Genomic DNA, 22,312 nt, shown 5'->3' with positions numbered 1-22,312 from the left:
TCTGTGGCAATTACAGGAGATTTCACAAAGCTCTAGGGTTTCCTCTGCTGGATCCAGGGCAGTAAAGAAGCAATAGAATAATTGGGCAGATCATAAGGGTAGGTGGTGAATGGAAGACAAAGGACAAATACAGATCTGAAGAATGGAGAAGGTAATAAAGTGGCCAGAGTCTTTCCATGAACACCATCACCATGGAAAAGTATGGGCTTAGGAAAGAAGTTGACTTCAGAAAACTTTAGAAATAGGAGTTCGGATTTGGATTATTTGAGGTGTCTAGAAGAACTAGAGGAACTTCCAGCTAGGTGGAAGCTTTCAGAGTAAGTTCAAATTTTATGGACAGGTATGAAACAACCCAGGAAAGTGAGATAAAAATACTTACATTTCTTATAGTTTCCTTGACCTCTCTGGCTCCTACATTCCTTCCTTGCCCTTTCCACAGGATTTCCTGAGCTTTGCCTAATGTTTGGCTGTGGATCTCTGTATCTAGTCCTATCAGTTGCTAGTCTCCCCTTTCCTTCAAAAATCCTAACAGAACTTGATTTTCAGTTCTACTTGTTCACTCCACATAACTCCAAATCCAGTTCCCCACAAAGGAATGTCATAGACTGATGTTCCTCCCTATCCTTGTGTCCAGTGCTTCCAGCCCTTTATGTCTTTATAAAGTTCTTCAGAAGTATTACTTTTTGCATAAAATTACCTATTTTTTAGACTGGAAAATCCATCTATTGTAAACTCTTTCTGCAGATTAAGCAAATAAAAAAAAATAGCCTCCTTAGCATTAAAGAGTAGGGTTTCCAGAATCATACTGTGAGGGTAGACCCTTTTTCATATGTGTCCTCCTCCTTGAAGGGGCTGGAACTTTAAGAAAGACTTACTATACTCATATGTAAAATGGTGTAGTGGCATGTATTAACTCACTGCATCATTATGGTAACAAAAAAAATACAATAATCAGTGTTCTTAGTACATTGCCAACATCCTGTGATATAATTAACTTTATTATGTTTATTTCTGAATGTTTATGTTATTTATTCTGTATTTTAACCACAAATAAATTTTTTTTTTGCTTTTTTTGCTTTTTTTTTTTGTTTGTTTGTTTGTTTTTTTGAGACAGGGTTTCTCTGTAGCTCTGGAGGCTGTCCTGGAACTGGCTTTGTAGACCAGGCCGGCCTTGAACTCACAAAGATCCACCTGCCTCTGCCTCCCGAGTGCTGGGATTAGAGGCGTGCACCACCACCGCCCAGCCCAGAAATAAAATGATATCATTACTTTATGTATTACTTGTTAGACACAGAGGTAACAATAACCAAGAAAAAGGACCCATCAATTTGAGAGAGTATTGGGAGGACATGAAGGGGTGCAGGGTTGTGGTGAGAGGGACATAGGAAGGGTTAGGGGAAGAAAGGGAAAATTGATGTTATTATATTTTAATTAAAAATTAATTTAACAAAACCTACGGAATACCTGTTATTATAAGAAGCACAGTTTCAAAGATGTTAAGAGAGGAGAAGATCCACACACCTTAGTAGGGAGGATGCAGCGGTGTTTTGTCTCTCAAAGTTTAAGAACTGCTTTGATTTCTATAACTGAATAGGGTTCACTCCTAACAGAAACAAGGTGTGAAGTCATATATAAAAACAAGCAGCAAGAATTTTGAGAGCAACCAGTGATTAATAGTAACTATTTTGTGGTCTGGATTCTGTATGTTTATGTAGGTATGGATTCAAATCCATACTCTTAGTTATAGTGTGTGTCTTTGGTAAGTTATTTAACTTCACTACTCTGTACTTAGGCAAAAAATAATGGTAATTCTCTTAATTTATTATTATTGTGTTGTATGTTCATGAGCAGAGAGGTGGTTGTGAGTTGTGCACTCTATTTTTGCCTGTAGAAGACGTAGGGCAACTGATTCACAGATCTTGGTTTTTTCATTCCACTGTTAGGTGAGTTCCACTGACCTAGCTCAGGTTACCAGACTTGTACAGCCAGTGCCCATATCTACTGGGCCATCTCTCCAGTACTGCAAGATGGTATGAGAGAAATGCCCATGAAGCTTTGACTATAATGCCTTCCACAAATGTTTAGTTGTCAGTAAAGATTAATCATAAAACATGTTGGCAGTCCAGGATCTCTTCTAGGAGTCCATGGTGATCCAGGGATAGTACTAGGCAATGCATTCAGAGACGAGCTCAAACCTTCAGGGCTACAGCAGACATGTGATAACTTCAAAGGAAAGGGTGGACTTGAGATGCACGCCAGCAGGCATTCAACAGCTAGCCTTTGTTAACAGTACTGTACACACATTAGCACCTCAGGCCTGGAGCTTCCTGATCTGACTTTAAACCTGATTATTATTTTTTTTACAGGCTCTGTGGTAGCTGTGTGCACGTTGATGGTTGTAAGACTAAAAATGTGTTTATGTGGCTCTTCTTGAGACAACTTGTGAATTTTTTTCCTATAAGAATTTCATCAAAAAGAAAAGTAATGAAAGCAAGAAAGAGTGACTCGGGAAGAAGGGACTTGGAAGAAAAGGGGCATAAGAGGGGGTATATATACATAAATTTAAATGAACAAATAAAAAGTGAATAGCACTCCTCAACTCCAAAATAAAGATAAGAGAAACAGTGAAATCTACATACTTTATCTTGAGTAAAAGTGACACTTACTCAAGGTTAAAAATCAGAGGATTTAATTTCAATGTGTGTTCATGATGTTTTTACAAATGGGGAATAAACTACACTGCACCCATTATGATGCATTACCATGCTCTAGGGCAACTAGTCATGATATCTAATAAATGACTTATACTGACATAAAACAAGTTAGTACACTATTAAGCATCATAAATCATCATATGCAGTGGTTGTTGCAGATGAGAAGCATTAATGGAGCTTGAATTTGTTTCAGGTGTTTGGAACGCCTTGCACTCACACACCACTACACATTAAGCATGTAAAGAAATAACTTTCCCAATAGAAAACTGTGTTAACTATCTACTTCCCATACAACATGTACTGAGCCCTAGACGTGTTGAAATAAAGGTACCTCAAGCTTCTGAAAGCTGCTTGACTTCCAGGATGAATTGCTGTACTTGCTATTTGGGGGTCTCATCTATTCTGAAATGTCAGTGCTTGTACTACACTCCATGCTAAACATCCTTTGTTTTAACAATGACAAAAGATTACAGATGTCTGTGTTCAGATAAATGACTCAGTGTGAGGCTCAAAAAGGAGAGGCTAGAAAACGTCTTTGCTGTGTCGATGCTGGGATTTCCTTGACAACAAAGGAGAACAAAGTAAGCAGTATAATGGAGGAAGCTGGCTGCTCAAGGATCTGGCATCCAAACAGAGGGAAGACAAATTGTTCTGTTCTCCCCTCTGCCCTTTCTCTCTTGCTTTCTCACTCTCTTCCTCCTCCTTCCCCTCTAGCTGTACACACATGGCATATATGTGAATATAAATGCATGTGCTTGGAGAGGTCAGAAGACAACCTTGGGCATCATTTTCTTAAAGAGCTGTCCACCTTACTATTTGAGATGGTTGTTCATTGGAACCCAGAGCTCATGATGGGAAGCTAGGCTGCCTGCCCAGAAATCCCTAGGAATCCTCTGTCTCCACCTCCCTAAATCTGTCTTTTGGGGTGTTTTCTGAGGACCGAACTCAGTCAGCTACCTACACTTACACAGCAAGCACATTCTGGCTGAGCTTTCTCCAGCCCCAGTTTTCTATATCATTAGTTGCTGTGGATATTGATCTATTGATCACTCTGTATGCTGCGAATGTGTTGCTCTGATTTGGTTGATAAATAAAGCACTGATTGGCCAGTAACCAGGCAGGAAATATAGTATGGGCTGGACAAGCAGAGAGGAGAATTCTTGGAACGGGAAGGTTGAGTCAGGAGATGCTGCCAGCTGCTGCCATGAGAAGTAAGACTTAAAGTACCGGTAAGCCACAAGCCATGTGGCAACTTACAGATGAATACAAATGGGTTAATTTAAGATATAAGAACTAGATAGCAAGAAGCCTGTCACAGCCATACAGTTTATAAGTGACATAAGTCTCTGTGTATTTACTTGGGTCTGAGTGACTTGGGCTCAAGCAGGATTGGAGATCACTCTACTACAATTTAGTATCATTCTAAACATTAATGTGATTATTGCTTAGCCAACAATAATCAAAGATTTCCCATGTCCACACTTGCACCTTCTTTTATGGTCTGGGATTGAGGAGAAGATCTCATACTCAATTTGGTTGCCATGATGCTTTAGTTTCCCCTAACCTGCTAAAGTGACTCAGTCTTTTCCACATTCTTGTCATATAGAAAGATCTACGGTCACTTTTTTTAATAGAGTGACAACTCTATTGGTTTATCTGATAATTTTGTTTTAGGGAATTGCAAGCAAATGACTGTAATGAGGTTCTGTCATCAGGATGCATCATGTAGGCGACAAATCGTGCTAGTGTTGACATTAACTTAAATCACTTGGTTAAAGTGCTTTCTTCCAGATTTCCTTGTTAAATGGGCACTTATGTGAGAAGTGTCATAGAATGAATTTCCACGTTGACGTTCAGGATGGCTTTAGGATTACTGGTGGGCTTTCTGTGGTGGATTTGTAGGCTCTCTGGAATGGCATCTCCACTGCTTTTGGATTCAAAGACCATAATTAATACCTCAATTTCCCCTATCAAATCACCCTGATGATCTGAAGTTTTTAATTCCTCTGTTTCATTAAATTCTGATGCTGATAAGATTCTAAGAATAACTTGGTAGAGTCTGAATATCAGTAATGAGAAGACAGTGAATAGGAATAATCTTCCTGGGCCATAAGTAAATAAACCTAATTGATAAATAATAGAAGTTAGATGACCATTGGGGAAAGACAGAATGAGCACAGGATGAGCTCTAAACGGGGGTGCCAGCATGGGTATTTTTTTTAACAGGGGGGTAAAAACACCCACCCTTCTATGTCAAATAGAGCCCATTTGTGAACTGATGGCAATTTTCCCAGCTGAAATCAAGTCATTGCTCTTTAACATCCGTTATGTTTTATTGGAACAGCATCCTTTAGTAGCGTCATATTGTGACTGGATATTTCATGGTGACACACAAATGAGAAGAGATGGCAGCTGTTTTCTCTGGAAGCCCTACAGGCCTTGAAAAATGAGTTGTTGGGTGTTTTCCAGTTACTATTTCAACTAAAATACAATAGCTCACAAAAGGTAACAATAGGTAGCAAAATAATAAACTCATCAACAGATAAAAAGAACATAAATGAAATTTTGCATTATTTTGAAACAACAAAAGAACTACAACATAAAAAAAAAAAGCTTGGCTGTGTGGTGGTGGCACGCACCATTAATCCCAGCACTTGGGAGGCAGAGGCAGGCAGATCTATGTGAGTTCCAGGCCAGCCTGGTCTCCAAAGCGAGTTTTAGGAAAGGCACAAAGCTACACAGAGAAATCCTGTCTCAAAAAACAAACAAACAAACAAACAAACAAACAAACAAAAAAACCCAAAAGACCCAAAAAACAAAAAACAAAAACAAAAAACAAAAAAAAGAAAAGAAAAGCTTTCTAAAATAGAACACAGTCTATGCAGCTGATCCATGTGTTTTTGTTGTTGAGATCTTGGTTTAACTTAGGATGTGTGTGTGTGTGTGTGTGTGTGTGAGAGAGAGAGAGAGAGAGAGAGAGAGAGAGAGAGAGAGAGAGAGAGAACATAACAAACACTCTCATATTTAATTGAATTTGAATTTTGAGTTCCTGAATGACAAGGACTTTATTAACTGGTAGGGAAAATGTCAATGACAGACATATCACTGTCTAAGTTTTGAGTAAGCTTTAGAAACTACAATTTAACAAATTACAACATGTAGTTTTATCATCTCAAAATAGGGTTGTCTATTTTGCTGGAAAGTTTTATAAGTATCTGCCCATTTCACCCACTTACTACTCAAGGGGAAAGTCTTCTAAATGGGACCTTTCTAACCTAAGAACAATGTCCAGTTAAATGTGAAATCAAAACTCTTGCCAAAAAGAGCCCCCCACTCATTCCAGTTTGTTTCATTGTTATTACCCCAAAACAACTTGGGGAGGGACAGGGGAGGCTTTATTACATTTTACAGCTTACACGTGAAACCAAAGCAGGAGCTTGGAGACACAGAAGCAAGAACTGAAGAAGAGACCATGAAAGAATGTTGCTTATTGGCATGTTCTCCATTCCAGAGGAACTTACCCAGGGGTGGCATTTCACAATATAAACTCAGCCATTACATTAATCAAACATTAATCAAGAAAATCCTTCACAGATAGAGCCACAGGGCCATCTGATGGAGGCAACTCTTCAATTGAGGTCCCTTTTCCTCAGTGACTATGGTTTGTGTTACAGACAAAAGCAAATCAGCCCAACTAACACCTTGTAAATTTGATACATAAACACAGCATCATTAAACCATAACTTTCTTTTTTTGTTCTTGCCAAACCTCATTATAATATCACAATTTTTTTTCATGACAGGGTTTCTCTGTGTAGCTTTGTGCCTTTTCCTGGAACTCACTTGGTAGCCCAGGCTGGCCTTGAACTCACAGAGATCCGCCTGCCTCTGCCTCCCGAGTGCTGGGATTAAAGGCATGCACCACCACTTATCACAATATTAAAACAGCACAATTTTTAAAAATCACAGTCTTTAAAATTTTAAACAATTTAAAATTTAAAGGTGTCTTTAAAAATCCCAAGTCTCTTCACTGTGGGCACCTGTAAAATTTAAAAAAAGTTATATATTGTCTCATTTCAAGAAGGAAAAACCAGGCAATAAGAGCAACCAGATCAAAGCAAAACGTGCCATCTGTCAGTGTAAATAACTCAATGTATGATGTATGATACTCATTCATAATCTTCTGGACTCCAAAGGGCTTGGGTAGCCTTTGTCTCTGACTTGCCATCCAGAGCATACAGAACTTATCTCACAGGCTCAGTTCACCCCCATTCCATACTTGCCACTATCCTTAATTGCCACCCAGCGTCCTAACATATCTAATATCCTTGATCTCCAACATGAAAGACACTACAACTTCAGGTCTTCTATCTTTTTAGGGATTCTAATCATGCTTAATGGTGCCAAGTCTTATTTTTTTTTCATGACCCCCTTCAATCCCTCAATTCAGGACACCAAAACCAGTACCACATGGGGGATTCCTACACATTACCAAGTTTGGCCAACAGCTTTAGATGCAGCCTTGGCCCATCTGGATCATACCTTCTGCATGCTGACCCTGAAGAGGAAAATCTTCCCAGATGATTTCACCTAAATGATATTCTCTTATTAATCCCCAATAAATTTTCAGTCCTGTAAACCAGCATCCTTTATCCCTGCATAGGAAGTTTCACATCTGCAGATTCTTAAATACACCACACAAAGAACCCTAACAGAGTTGTTGAGGGACTTTCAAAACTGGTTTCTTTGCTCTCAACATTATCTTCCAAAATTCCACAGTAAGCTCTGAACACTCAATGAGTTTACCAGTCCAAAACTCAAAAATTCTCGGATTTCATCCCATGAAACTGGCCAAACATAAAAGCCATACAGTCAAATCTAACACAATGCCCACTCTCATATCAATTCCTAAATAGTTCACTTTCTGTTACTGGGATAAACACTATGACCAAAAGCAAATTGATGGAGGGGCTTTTTAAATGTTACATTCCGTTGTCCATCATTGAGAGAAGTCAAGGCAGGAGGAGCCTGACATCGTAACTGAAGCAGAGACCATGGAGGGCTGAGGGCTTCATCCTTATGGCTTACTTGGCTTGCTTTCACATACAACCAAAAACCACTCACACAGGGGCAGACCATCATCCACAGTAGACTTAGTCCTTCCCCATCAATCATTATTCAAGACAATGTCCCACTGACATGTTCACAGGCCAACCTGGTGGAGAGAATGTCTCAGTTGCAGCTCCTTTTTTCCCCATTGACTCTTTTTCTGTTAATTTGTCAAAAACTACCCAGCACACTACCTTTATAAACCTCAGTATAACTGTCTTCCTTTACAAGTGAGAAAATGGAAGTCCATTGAGATTATATTTCCCTAGGGCATATAAGGAAATATCTAGGATAAGATCATGTAAGAATTTGTTAATTTTATGCTACTTTGGTGCCATTTTTAAAATTTTATTACATCTTCTTAAAGACTTCTCCTTTAGGTCTTATACTACTTTATGTTCACAAAAATTCCATACTGTATAATTTGCTCATTTTATATACATGAAGATTAGGAATATTGAAGTAAAATTTATCATTCAAGTTTACGCAATCAAGAAGCTACTAAGACAAATATTTCAACTGACCCTTTATCATCAAATATGCTCCTATATGTTATGCTTGAATGAAAATTATCAACCTGTACAATACCCTGCCTAACCAGGAGGGAAATAAAACTTAAAACTTAAAACTATACTTCAGCTTTATGATAAAATGATTTTCCCATTGTTCAGGCAAATAAATACATTTTACTTCTTTAAATACCTCTATATTTATTCTCAAGAAAAGAACATTCTCTTCATGTTTTAAAAAATCTGTTTGATAATTTCATACATGAGTATAATTTTTTTGATCCAGTTTGTTCCCCACTCTCTCCTCCTTCAACTCCCCTCATACACTACTCACTACAGTTTCTTCCAAATTTCTTGGACTGTTTTGTAAGCCCAGCTATTCAGGGTTTCCATCATTGCCATGGATAGATGGCCATCCACTGGAGTTTATTACTGTATTTCCAAACACACTGATTTTTAATTTTAAAAATTTCAATGTTTATAAGCATTTGGTGCACATATTTTAGTAATAATTTTCAAGTTTTGAAAATGTTTATCCTGTTAAACACTTTCATTGACTGACGGCATAATGCTTGTAAAAAATTATTTCACAAACATTGGTGAGAAGGCATTCAGTGGATCAGAAGGCTATGTCAGAGGTGTCAGTCTTAGAAGGGGAACCAAGCTTTAAGTACCCACATATCTGGGGTAACAAGTAAGTTCAAACTACTAAGAAAGTGATTTTGTAGCGTAAGCAAAAGTTGGGAATTCTGATTCACCTATGTGTTCAAGTGCTCCATTTCATTCACAACTAAAATGTAGGTGATGCCAGATTTGTCATTAAACAAAAACAGATGCTTTGATCATTGAACTGAATGAAAATAGATAATATTGGATGGCATTGATCATCTTTGATTAGACATTTAATAATTGGTGTGCCTATAATTTCATAGTCTCATTATTTTCTTGTCTTCTTGTTTTCTCCCATACCCCCAATTGTAGAATAGATTTAATCAGTACATTCTAAGGCAACAGCATGGCCAGTCTATACCAGTGGAGTGTTCTATGTTAAGTTTGTTTCCTGTTTGAATGGTCTTTGTCAAGAGTCCAGGGCCTAAATAAATGATAGAGACAGACTCTGTTCAATAGTAAGTAAACTCATCTCAATTCTTCCATTGAATAGTTTTAAGGAACAATTACAGCTGTGCATTGAAAACACAGGGAGTCATTAAGCCACATAATGAAATAATCAGATTGTTTACCATTTGAGGCCCAGGAGACTCTGATGAAATGAAGTCAAGATTGATTAACTGAATCCCAAAAATGTTCATTACCCATGGGAACAAACAGAATGCTGCAGATCTTTCAGTAAGCAGTTTTGAGGGCTTCATCCTTTCAGTCCTGTGGACATCAAGTAGGGCCTTTGAAGAAGAGGGAGAGGGAAGGAAGTCCACCTCCCTGCCATTCTGCAGATAAGCCTAAAGAAATGGCTAGTCTGAGGTGAGTGAATTTCATTTAAATTATTTTATGTATTTTCATCAAGATCTACATAAGTAGGAATTGAGACTCATGCCCCTCATATGCTTCTTTGTCTTCGAATGTTCATTTCTAAAATGTTTTAGATCCCCTTTTGGAATACAGTTTTCTACAACTGTCACCATCACAATTCTCCGTGAAGTTAATTGTGTGAACTCCTGGTATCCACAGGACTGTGCTCTGGCTGCAGAGTCCAGGGTGGAGTTGTTTTCTTCTGCTGTTCCCTGGGGAGCCACCTGTGATCCAATAGTCACAGTCCTCTATTATCACAACTTCTCATCTTCCCTTTCATCTGGCTCTCCTGAACCTTTCATATATATGTAAGAAACCAATTTATTAATCCAGAATTATGTGGAAAGTCTTAGTTTCTCAAGATCCTTAACCACATTTGCAAAATCCCTAACATCATGTCAGGTAGCAAAGCTTCATGCTTTGGAAAGTAGGATGTAAATGTGCTTGGGGGATGATTACCCTCTCTAGCTTACTAACTACCGTTAGTGTTATTACATAAATCTAAGTGAAGAATAAGACCAACTGCATCCACAAAAGTTGTGAAATGGAACCTTTTTTGTGGGGTCCTGCTTCCAAATGTGTTAACTCATAATACATTGAACTCTTAAATTACTTATTTATTGTAGTGTGGGAGGTGGGCTATATGCATCATGACACACTTGTGGAGATAAAAGAACAAGTTGTTAAAGTAGATTCTACTTGACATGTGGGTTATGAGAATCCAAGATTATTATTCCTTGTGGCAAGCTAGTCTACCCACAAAGCCATTTTTCCAGCCCTCATTTTCTTTCTTTCTTTCTTTCTTTCTTTCTTTCTTTCTTTCTTTCTTTCTCTCTTTCTTTCTTTCTTGCTGTGGATATCGCTCTGTGTAAATAAAGTTCTGATTGGCCAGTGGCCAGGCAGGAAGTACAGGCGGGACAAGAGAGAAGAGAATTCTGGGAAGTAGAAGGCAGGAAACAGACACCGCCAGTTGCCACCATGAGAAGCAACATGTAAAGACACTGGTAAGCCACAAGCCATGTGGCAAAGTATAGATAAGCAGAAATGGGTTAATTTAAGATAGAAGAAGTAGTTAACAAGAAGCCTGCCATGGCCATAAGTTTGTAAGCAATATAAGTTTCTGTGTGTTTACTTGTTTGGGTCTGAGCGACTGTGGGACTGGCCAGTGAGAGAGATTTGTCCTGACTGGGCCAGGCAGGAAAACTCCAACAACAACAAATGGTGCCCAATGTGTTGGCAAGAGTTTCCACCTAAAACCTGAGAAAAAAGATTCTAAAACGGAGCTAAAAACAGCTTCCAAGTTGTCTCTCTCAAGTTAGCAGCAGCCTGCTGGTTTGAGCTACTATGGCGGGTTCCTGGCTTGTGTGGCTGACCTGCAGAGTGGAGGGAATGAGGAATCTACAAGTGGTACTTTACTCTGCTGCATGGTGGACTTAGCCTTTGCTAGATTTAAAAAAAAAAAAAAAAAAAAAAAAAAAAAAAAGGTTTCTGGGCTATGCACTGCTTTGATAGAACTGCTTCTGATAGTTGATGGCTCCAGACCCAGAGCTGGCGGTAAACTGTACCACCGCCATGTTGGGAAGCTGAGGTGGGTGGAGCCAGCAGCCACAGTGGCATTTCAATCTTACAAAGATGAACATTACACAGAGAATCTGGTTTATGTTGTCTTTGGGATTTTTAACTGCAGAAAAAGATTTGATCATAAAAGCTGTTGAGTTAAACAAATATGTAAATTTTAAAGGTACCTTGACTTCAAAATTTGGATATAAGGATATGTTGCTTTGGAAAGGAGTCTCTGCTTTTGTTTCCACAGAAAGCCAGAGGCTGTGGATTTGTTCCAGATTAAGATACATCAGGTTTGATCAGCCAAGACCACCTGAAAGGTCTCCAATGACACCATGGCCCAGATGATCTGACATCCAGAATGGTTTCAAGGCAACTGGCTCAGAGGTTCACCCTAATGGACTACTCCATAATCCTAAAATTTTCTTTGTGTCCCCAGAAGATACAGTGCCCACCTCCAGCAGGAAGTAGTAAGAGAAACTACGCCCACATTCCCAAAATTATCAAGCTGGCTTTGGAGATGGAATTGGCTCACTCCTTCTCTAAACCCAGACATATTGCTAAAAGAAAAGATTAGGAGATTCTTGTGTCCCAAATCAGAAGAGCCCTCTGGTGTGGGACAGAGAAAAACCAATATTTTTCTTTAGAGTAGATTGATTATAAACACAATCTCTTTCTAAAGAAGAAAAGGGGATATGATATAGATATAATAGCATAAAAGGTTAGTTTAAGGAACTTACTTCTAAAGAGCAACAACTTGTTTAAAATGTTTTACATTGGTATAGATTTTAGTCTATTGATACAAACTTAAAGTTAATTTTGTTATACTATGTGTATATTTCTAATCGTGTTTAAGGTATTATGTTTGTATAGCTCATTTTAAATTGTAATGAATAATTAAAAATAGATTAATAATTGATCATCTATGATAATCATACTCATAACCATGTTAGTTAAGTCTTCTAGGTATACATAGAGATATTTCAGACAGATAGGTAATCTTCAAATACTTCAAAGACCTTCAGAATATGGCATTTAAATAATTTTAGAATTTATACTTTCTGGACAGTGAGACATGTCTGCTCCTGGCAACACCGATTTACTTCAGAGATGAGGATGGGCATTGAAGACACTTCATATCTTATCTTCACCTTGGCAAAAATAGCCATTTGGACAAGAAACTGTTCTTGCCTGGACTGCTTGATCGATTCGACATGCAGGACCCATAGAAAGGTGACCACTAAACATTGCTTGACAAAATGGTCCTTCAGGTTCCTTCTTCACAGAGGAAACTGCCAGACATTCTACAGGACACTGAGAGAAGTGACCAAGAGACTCTAGCCCTGTGGGCTGAAGACAAATGCCCCAACTTTACAAAGGAACATTAGGTGACTGTCCAGGCTGCCAGCTGTCTCTGTCTACTCTTGCAAGACTCCTGAAAAATGCTTGCATCCTTCTCCCAGTTCTCAGGTAATATTATATCCTTCTGAGGTCTTTGATGTGGTTGAAGACTAGATAGTTATAATTTTCTCAGTTATGATAAAGGACAAGTTAGATATAAAACCTTAGACTCACAAATATAAGATAGATAGGATATCTTCTTTAATATTGTACTTGTAATTCTTGCTTGATAATTGTTTTGATATATGTAATTTTACTATGTAAAAGTTAAAACCTTCCTTAAAAAAAAAAAAAAAAAGAAAAGGGGTAGTGCTGTGGATATCGCTCTCTGTAAATAAAGTTCTGATTGGCCAGTGGCCAGGCAGGAAGTATAGGCGGGACAAGAGAGAAGAGAATTCTGGGAAGTAGAAGGCTGGAGAGAAATACCGCCAGCCGCCTCCATGAAAAACAAGATGTAAAGACACTGGTAAGCCACAAGCCATGTGGCAAAGTATAGACTAACAGAAATGGGTTAATTTAAGAGAGAAGAAGTAGATAACAAGGAGCCTGCCATGGCCATACAGTTTGTAAGCAATATAAGTTTCTGTGTGTTTACTTGTTTGGGTTTGAGCAACTGTGGGACTGGCCAGTGAGAGAGATTTGTCCTGACTGGGCCTGGCAGGAAAACTCCAACAACACTTTCTTTCTTTCTTCCTTCCTTTCTTCCTTTCTTTCTTTCTTTCTTTCTTTCTTTCTTTCTTTCTTTCTTTCTTTCTTTCTTTCTTTCTTTCTTTCCCCCTCTCTCTTTTTCATTCTTTCTTTTTTAAAAATACCATCACTAAAACTCAGGAGGCAGAGCTGAGTTGGTCTAATTCTCAGGCCATCCAAGGAGAGTACGACCCCATTTAACAGGCAAGTGTCCATAGATGAATGCATGACACCTCACGAGACTGGATAAATGGTAAAGTTCATCAGAAACATGTAAAGAATAGCAAATGTTTGTTGTCTGAAGCTCATAAATTTGAAGTAATTTGTGACAAAGCAAGTTCTCAAATATAATATGGTACTGAAGATGTACTATTCTTCTTAATCTTATGACATATACTTAGAACTCCTAACAAGCTCCCTCTACTTCCATTCTGCAATATTTATTTGTGATGATACTCTTTGAATTGGTATCATTAAGTTAGAGTCTGTCCCATACACATAAAATATTCAGGTTTAAGGTCAGTTTATGTTTCTTTAATGGGGTATTTTATAAATTCTAGGCTGAGATTGTATCTGAAAATTGTTAACATAGCAACAAATAAAATCATTTGGATAATTCATTGTTTATTTTTCTATTGTTTTAAATTAGGATACATTATTTTAAAGTAAGGTTCTGCAGCAGAAGGAAATTATAAAGCACAGATATCTCTCTTTAATGAGCTTCCATGTTCATAGAAAATTATATGAACTGTGAAGATAATATTAAGCTGCTCCTAGTACTTTATTTTCTTACTAAGAAATAATTTTTAAACTAATCTACAATCAAATGAACACTTAAATAAATGAGACCCATTTTCCATATATTTATTGAAACTGTTTTAGAAAAAAACTATTTGCATATACAGATATACTGTGTATGTTACTTTTACATATATGTGTATATATAATAACTCAAACATTCCAAATTTTGTAGATTTTCATTAAACTGCAACAAACTCTTGGTTATTTGAAACCAAGTGCCTATAGCTGAAGCATTTCCTTCTGTAGCAATGCTAAAATGCATTTGATTGTTTCTTATCGCTGAAATAATTTGCTAGTTGTAAACAATTTTCTATATTTGAAATTACTTTTAGTCCTCACATTAAATGTCATAAATATTGAAGAACTCTCACCACATCATCAGTATTCTAAGACTCTCTGTAAATATGTGTCAGAGTTACAAAGTAGCTAGAGATTTTGCATGATTTATGCAAATAAAAATTATCTCATTACTTTATAATGACACCTAATAATATAAAGTGTTGACAAGAAGAAAAAAGGACCTACAGAGACAAAGCTTGAATTGTGTGTATGTTATCACTATGCAAAGGGTAAAATATCCAATTTCAAATTTAGTTGGACTAGAATTGTGCTTACATGCCTAACAACACATCAAAATGTTTCTCTTATGGAGAGCAATTTAATTCTTAATTGACTTATCATTTCCTCTCCTTACCACATTGTTATAGAAGCAGTGGAATTTGTTAGGAAAGAAAACGTTGCTAACATTCTTAGCTGCTACTATGTAATGACTTTAAAACACATGCCATCTGTGGATGAAAGACTTGTAAAGGCACAATTAATCCATCATGAACATATAGAAATACTGGATTATGAGATGGTACCATAGAATAGTTTAAACACATTATATGAGATGTACTAAATAGATCATAGTTTTCAAAAAAAAAATCATGATATTCATGTATTTCATTTTGTTATAATTATTTTTGAATACTAGGTGGCAAGCCCTGTACTATGATGAATAGCAGTACTTTAATATTTTAACCAGAATATGTTATTAATACTTCATTTCTCTATTGTTAAGAACCTACAGCTCAGCTAGGCGGTGGTGGCATGTGTCTTTAATCCCAGCATATGGGAGCTAGAGGCAGGTGGACCTCTGTGAGTTCAAGGACAGCCTGGGCTGCAGAGTGAGTTCCAGGAAAGGCACAAAGCTACAAAGAGAAACCCTGTCTCAAAAAACCATAAATAAATAAATAAATAAATAAATAGATAGATAGATAGATAGATAGATAAATAAATAAATAATAAAAAAGGAACCTACAGCTCATCCAGATTGTAATAAATATGTAAATATGTATGTATATGTAAAACTTTTGTACATTTGGCCACTTTTCCATTAATTATCTCAGAGATGTGCCCTGAATTATTACATTAGAATCAAAACTGAGTGAACATTTTGTTGCTTTGTTGAGTTTATTAAAGTAAAATAAATAGCACCATTATAATATATTCAGTGTATTGCAGTTTCTTGTCATCCAACTAAAAGGCATAACCAAAGTAGAAACAAAAAGGATCATATTCATAGGAATATCACGTGCTAAGAAAATTTTCTTCTTGTTGTCTTATTGTTCTATCTAGAACTCCAAGCATTATATTGAATAAATGTGGAGAAAATAGACAGCCTTGTCTTGTTCCTGAATTTAGTGGGATTGCTTCGAGTTTCTCTCCATTTAATTTGATGTTGGCTATTGGCTCGCCATGTCTTGCCAGCTAAGACTCCTAGTAATGATAGATATGTAGCCTGAACTGGCCATCTCCTGTGTCTAGGTGAGACTTTTAGTAGAGGGATTGGGGATGCCTTCCCAGCCACACAACATTTGACTTACAGTCTGGGATGTACAAGGTGGGATGGGGTGGCTGGTGGTATTATGAGTTTGTAGAGATTGCAGGAGAGTGCAACTAATGACTGGTCCAGCCTCAGACCCACACCATGATAGACAGCCCATTGTTTATACTACCTGGAGTTCCAGGACCCAGATGCTGGATGGCCCAGAGACCTGGAATAGAGCTAAACATGACTGGAGAAAAAAAAAAGGCAATTTAATGATGCCTAATGATATTCTACTACACTAATAGATTGATGACTACTTCAATTGTCATCAGAGAGTACTCATCCAGTAACTGATGGAAACTGATGCAGACACCCACAGTAAAGCATTGGGCTGAGCTTGAAGAATCCTGCTAAAGATAGGGAGGAAGTGTTGTAGAAGCCAGTGGAGTCATGGACATCATAAGGAAATCCATAGAAACTAATCTGGGCTCATAAGAGCTCACAGAATCTGAACCAACAGCCAGGGGACCTGCATGGGGCTGACCTAGGCCCTCTGCACAAATGTGACAGCTGTGTAGCTTGGGATCCTTGTGGGAACCCTAGCTGTGGGAGAAGGGGCTATCCCTAATGCTTTTGGGAATCTGTTCCTCATACTGGGTTGCCTTACCCAGCCTTGATATAAGGGGAGGAGCTTAGTCCTATCACAACTTGTTTTGCCATACTCTCATTGGAGGCTTGCCCCTTTCTGAACAGAAACAGAGGAGGAATGAATTGTGGGGGTAGGCAGGGGAGGTGGAGGAGGATGAGAGGAAAGAAGGGAGAAGAAACTGTGGTCAGGATATAAAATAAATGAATTAAAAAAAATAAAATCTTTAAAATAGAGTTCAACATGTTGCTGCATCATCTTGGGGAGATCCTCTATTTTCAACACAACCCCACAAATATAACTTCCTATCATTTGTTGCCATTAAATCAGTCACTTGATATTTAAGAAGCACAGACTAATGTAAGTCCAAATAGGAAAACTAGGATCAGGGGCTGTGGAGACACCTCAGTCAGTAGAGCAGTGGTCCTCAACATTCCTAATGCTGTGAATGTCTAAAATAGTTTTTCATGCTGTGGTGACCCCCAAACAAAAATTATTTCATTCTACTTCATAACTGTCATTTTGCTACTATTATAAAACATGATGTAAATATCTGGTTGCAGAATATCTGATATGTGACCCTCCAAAGGGGATGTGACCCCAAGGAGGTTGAAAATGTAGTAGCATGAGAATCTGAGTGTGCTTGCTGGTCATTCAGAGGTGGAATCCAGCAGATTCTCGTGATGACTCTCCTAATTTCCTAGGCCTATGAGAATATGTCTCAAAAGACAAGGTAAATAACTCCCGAAGAATGACACCCAAGCTACACTTCTTATTGCATGCATGTCTCCACACACATAACTATGTACACACACACACACACACACACACACACACACACACACACACACACGTGTGTGTGTGTATAAACATAAATTAAAGAAAAGAATAAAAATATTAATAAAAAATATTTTGACAAGGATTATATTTTTAGAATGCCCTCAATGAAAACTAATTATACACACACAAGAGTAGGATTATAGCTTCATGACAAATATCCTTAGGTAAAACCTCTAATACAAAGCATGGGCTTTACTTCCAGATGGGACGCCAATATCACATGCTTATTCCTAATTAAATTCTCTTGTAAATTGTCTGATGTATAAGCCTTAACATGTATAATATCTTTCACTAATTTAGCCTCAAATAATAGCTATTTTATTTGAACATGGAAATAGAAAATGTAGTTATTGTACACAATACTGCTCATCCTATTTTCTTTCTTTGATTAAAGACCCCTTTAACTAATAGACTCATTCCATATGGCATTGTACATGATCATAATCCACAATGAACAATCATTAAGTAGCAAAAAAATTCAGATTCAGAATTTAGTAACATGAGAATATTATACCTAATTTTCTATGGTGAAAAAGTAATGTAGGAGATTAAAACTTATTTGTAGGGTCAATGTTATTCTGTTTCAGAAGCAAATTACAAGATCTAGGATGGAAACCAAGGTCATTGTCGTTTTATAGTCTCTCTTCATTTTCTATCACACCATTCCTGATAAGTCTTATGGGATACGACAGCAGTTTTCCATAAATTTTTCCCTTGGCATATTCCAAGTATGTTATTCAGAAAAATTGCAGACATAGACACGAAGGACAATATCCTTCAGTAAAAATAAGTTCATGTCTATTTACATTAGTAAATAGAAGATGTGGCAATTCTCACTGGTAGCCCCCATCTGCTCAGGGGAAATCTTTTCATGTATTTAGGGTATGACACCTGGCTTGGGAAGGTATGAACACAGGCATCTATCTGGTGGCTGTTACATAGGAGACTTTACCTACCTAGTAGATCAATAGTCACTCTATATTTACCCTCTCAGCCTACCTGACTTCAGTGCAACATAACTGACAGTATTCTGAGCATTTCCCTTGTTCTTCTTGAAGTCAACCTGTTTTTTAAATTCCAGGTCTCAATCTTTCCACTGAGCTCCTTTCCTCATGCATGATTTCCATGCTTAAAATATGATAAATTTTGTTTTCTTTTAATCTATGGCCAGTTTTCCTTCCACAGACCAAACTTCAACAAAACGTCAAAGTGAAAAGAAAAAAAATTCAAATTTTCCCTCACAGTCTATCCTAAGTTTGGTGCCATTGTTTGATGTTTGAAACACAGCAAATGGTTAGAAATTGTTCTTTCTTCAAAGGAACTTATAACCAACTTGTGCAAACAAGGCACACACACGAAAGAGCCTTCAACACAAGAGAACATATCAGAATTGATTTTGGGGGAGTGGAATAGGGTTAAGTTCCCATAGACACAGACTATAGACAAGTCAATAATAGAAGATGCCAAGCTTCAAAGCTCCTCTGTGATGTCTCCCAGAAAGGTGGCTAGGGTATAGGAGAAGGAAAAAAACAAAAAGCACTATATATTTAGGACTAAATGTCAGCCTTGGCAAGTCTGTAGATTTGCTGACTGTAACTCTGAAATCAATGGTTTCTTACCTTTTGGATGTATGCAACTGGTCCAACTGGGCTAACTCCACACTTAGGAGCCTCAAAAATACTTTTCAGCTCATCCAGAGCAATGGAAAAGCGTTCAATCCTGCGCCGACCAGCCAGGGAATCCTCCTTCAGAATTTCTGGCTGGCTGTAGTCTCTGAGTTTGTCAGTCTGGTCTTCAGAAACTTGGTCTTCAGGATCGCCTCTCAATACTTCTTCCCTTGTGCTGCAGGACAGACTTGGTGGCTTGGGAAGGTCAAGTGCAGAGAGCCCCTTTCCTTCAGGTTCAAGCAAATTGCTTCCCTTAAGCTGGAAGAGTCTGCACTGACTGCCTCCAGGATTGCTCTCACTTCTTTGGTAGTCACTCGATTCCCATTTCTTCCTCAGGAGATTCAATGACCCCTTCTGGATGGGGAAAGTAGATGGCTCCATGTTGTCCTGCAATGTCAAAGGTTCTTTCATTATAAGTGTGCCTAGATGACAGTTGTCTTCAAATACATCATTCAAGGTACTTGAACAGACAGCACGTTGCTGTAACAGTTAGTCACAGTTCACAGAGATTGAGAGGAATAGTTGGCCTAGACATGGCCAAGCGACCATAAAGAGACAAAATTAAAACTAGGGAGACCTAATTTCCTTCCTCCTCCTTTCATGCGAAATAAGCCTTGTAAGTTCACCGTTGAATACATTCTTAGGGGAAAAAAGGTAATTTATGAAAGAGGAAATGAAGTAGAAGGGACCATTTCCCATGTGTAACAGTATTATACTTCCTTTGAATTATTGGTTTTCATAAACCTATTACTTCAGAAGTAACAGACTAATAGCTAATCATTATTAATCCTTGGCTGTAAGGCAAACACTCAGATAATTGCTTTATATGTATTTTGCTCCCCAAATTATCACAGACAAATGAGTTGCAATATTATTAGTGTGTTGCAGATTTGAGTTGAATAATTTGCTCAGGTCCTCAATGACCAAGCCTGAATCTGAAATTTATCTGTGTAATTTTAGAAAGTGCTTGTAATACTACTGGGGTTTATTGTCACTTTTGTAATTCTTAAGTATCTCATTGTGAAGCTCATTTGAACAGTACTTTTATTTCAGAGTTTTATCATGAATAGAAGACAATTCAAATGGAAAAATATATTCTTACCATAAAACACACAGGCTCTCATACACATGTAGGAGATAAATTATGGCCAGCAAGAGTTACAAGCTACCATGAATTCTGTCATTTAAATATAAATAGCTCTGCTTCCAACCTAGATTCTGCATTGCTAATTTGGAGCTTCAAAAAATAAATATTGCTCTTGAAGATCTTGCATTTTCCTTTAAAAGTGTCAGCAAAGTGGTATACAATACCATTATAGTAAGTTCTAGAATTATCTCAAAAAGTCATCTAACTTAATGGCAATGGATATCTGATGTTGGTCCCATTTTGAAAAATACTTAATGTATGAGATTAATGTGCATATTAGATTAATACATGTATATAGAAGAAACAAACTTTGTTTTCATTAAGAAATATATGCCCTTACTATGCAAAAAGCCTGGTAATAGTTCATGTTTTACTTTTCTTCAAATGTAACAAACTTTGCTAGGCACTGAGTAGATTTAATGGTGAGCTTGGGATCCTGGCACCACTTTATAGCTTTATATATATAGCAGTTACCATTTCCAAGATGGGCTTCACTAACTTAGCGACCTTGAAAAGCTTCATTGGATAAATGAAATGGATACTTATAAAACCTCAAGTGATGTGACCAATCTCTTTGGCTGGCGTTTTCCTAACCCTCCCTTGCCCCTATTCTCTTCACTTCGTGGTAAACACTGCTCTACACTTTCTTTCTGCTAGGTCAACATTATGATTGATCATCTCTTTCTGATGTTCAATTACATATTTTGTTACCATAGATAATTGTGATACACTGAATATCAAGAATAAATGAATCTGTATGTTCACAGTACAATAATAAACATTTGAAGAGATATATATGCATAATTTGAATTGAATGAAATATATACATGCAATATCACATGGTAGCCAAAGAATAGGTATTACTTCATATATAGTAATTAAGCCCCACCTCCAGCAAACTGCTCTGGTGTGTATTATAGTCCCCAGTGGAGTTTTTAATTCCTGTTATTAACTCTAACTACATTTTGGTAAAACATTATTTTAATGACTAAAATATTTATACTGTTTATAAGCCCCTTAGCCTTCAAGGCTTGGAAAAAGAGAAGACATTTTTAAAGATACAGATTCTTAGACTGAAACATATTGGAAATTTTGGCTACAAAACCTATCACTAATTAATACACTTGTGTTAGTCATTATTGAATGTCTGAGTAACAGTGGCACCACATAAGACCTGAATATCTGTCTTAGAAACTGACCAGCAAATGATAAGATTTACAGCAACAAGATCAGTAACTCTTTGTCCTGCCTGTGAATAAATAAGTGATGCAAAACAACTTATTTACATGTGGGTTTTTAGAGACAGTGGCCCAGCTGGTAGAAATAAATTTATCTGGTCATTTAACACAGTAATTACTTCTGATCCAAGCTTGCACAGTTAGGAAGAGAAAGCTGGACAAGAAAACAAGACAAAATAAAACAAAACTCCAAGAAGATAACAAACTTGTAAGCCAGAGAAGAGATCTACTTTCTTCTATAGCAAATGGGTCCTAATGATTTAAGCTGATTTGATCATTTAGTTCTGGGTCAGGATGAAAGACACTTGTACCTCTTAATCCCACCCAGTGCACATACCTAAAGACCCCAGGAATTCTACGTAAAACAAGTATAAGAACCTCTAAAGGAGAAGGCATGGTGCCTAGGCACCCACAAAGGTGAGGAACAATATGGCAGTAGATTTCTTGCACTTTCTTTTCTTCACTACCTAGCACTGGTTGTTGGAAGCATCAATACGCTAGAAGCCTTAATAAGAGAACATCAGGAATATTTCACACACAAAAAGTCTATTCTTTGCACTGACAAAACCCAAGACAAATATAAAAATGGGCAACCCAGAACCCAGAATAGAAAAAAACAAACAAAAAACAAACAAACAAACAAACAAAAAT

The 22,312-nt window shown here is 37.3% G+C and overlaps 1 protein-coding gene across 1 annotated transcript in view; it reads right to left on the bottom strand.

The window, feature by feature from the left end:
• Xirp2 (xin actin binding repeat containing 2) overlaps window positions 1-19,636 on the bottom strand; it is a 330,288-nt gene extending 310,652 nt beyond the window's left edge. The window contains exon 1 of the mRNA XM_036184478.1: window positions 19,256-19,636. The gene's annotated coding sequence lies outside the window, so the exon portion shown is untranslated. The remainder of the gene's footprint in view (window positions 1-19,255) is intronic.
• Window positions 19,637-22,312: the final 2,676 nt, after the last annotated feature.

This window comes from Onychomys torridus, chromosome 4 (genome assembly GCF_903995425.1).
Source record: "Onychomys torridus chromosome 4, mOncTor1.1, whole genome shotgun sequence".
In the NCBI taxonomy this organism is placed as follows: Eukaryota; Metazoa; Chordata; class Mammalia; order Rodentia; family Cricetidae; genus Onychomys; species Onychomys torridus.
The sequence above is the reverse complement of the archived record's forward strand: the minus strand, read 5'-3'. Positions and strand labels throughout refer to the sequence as shown.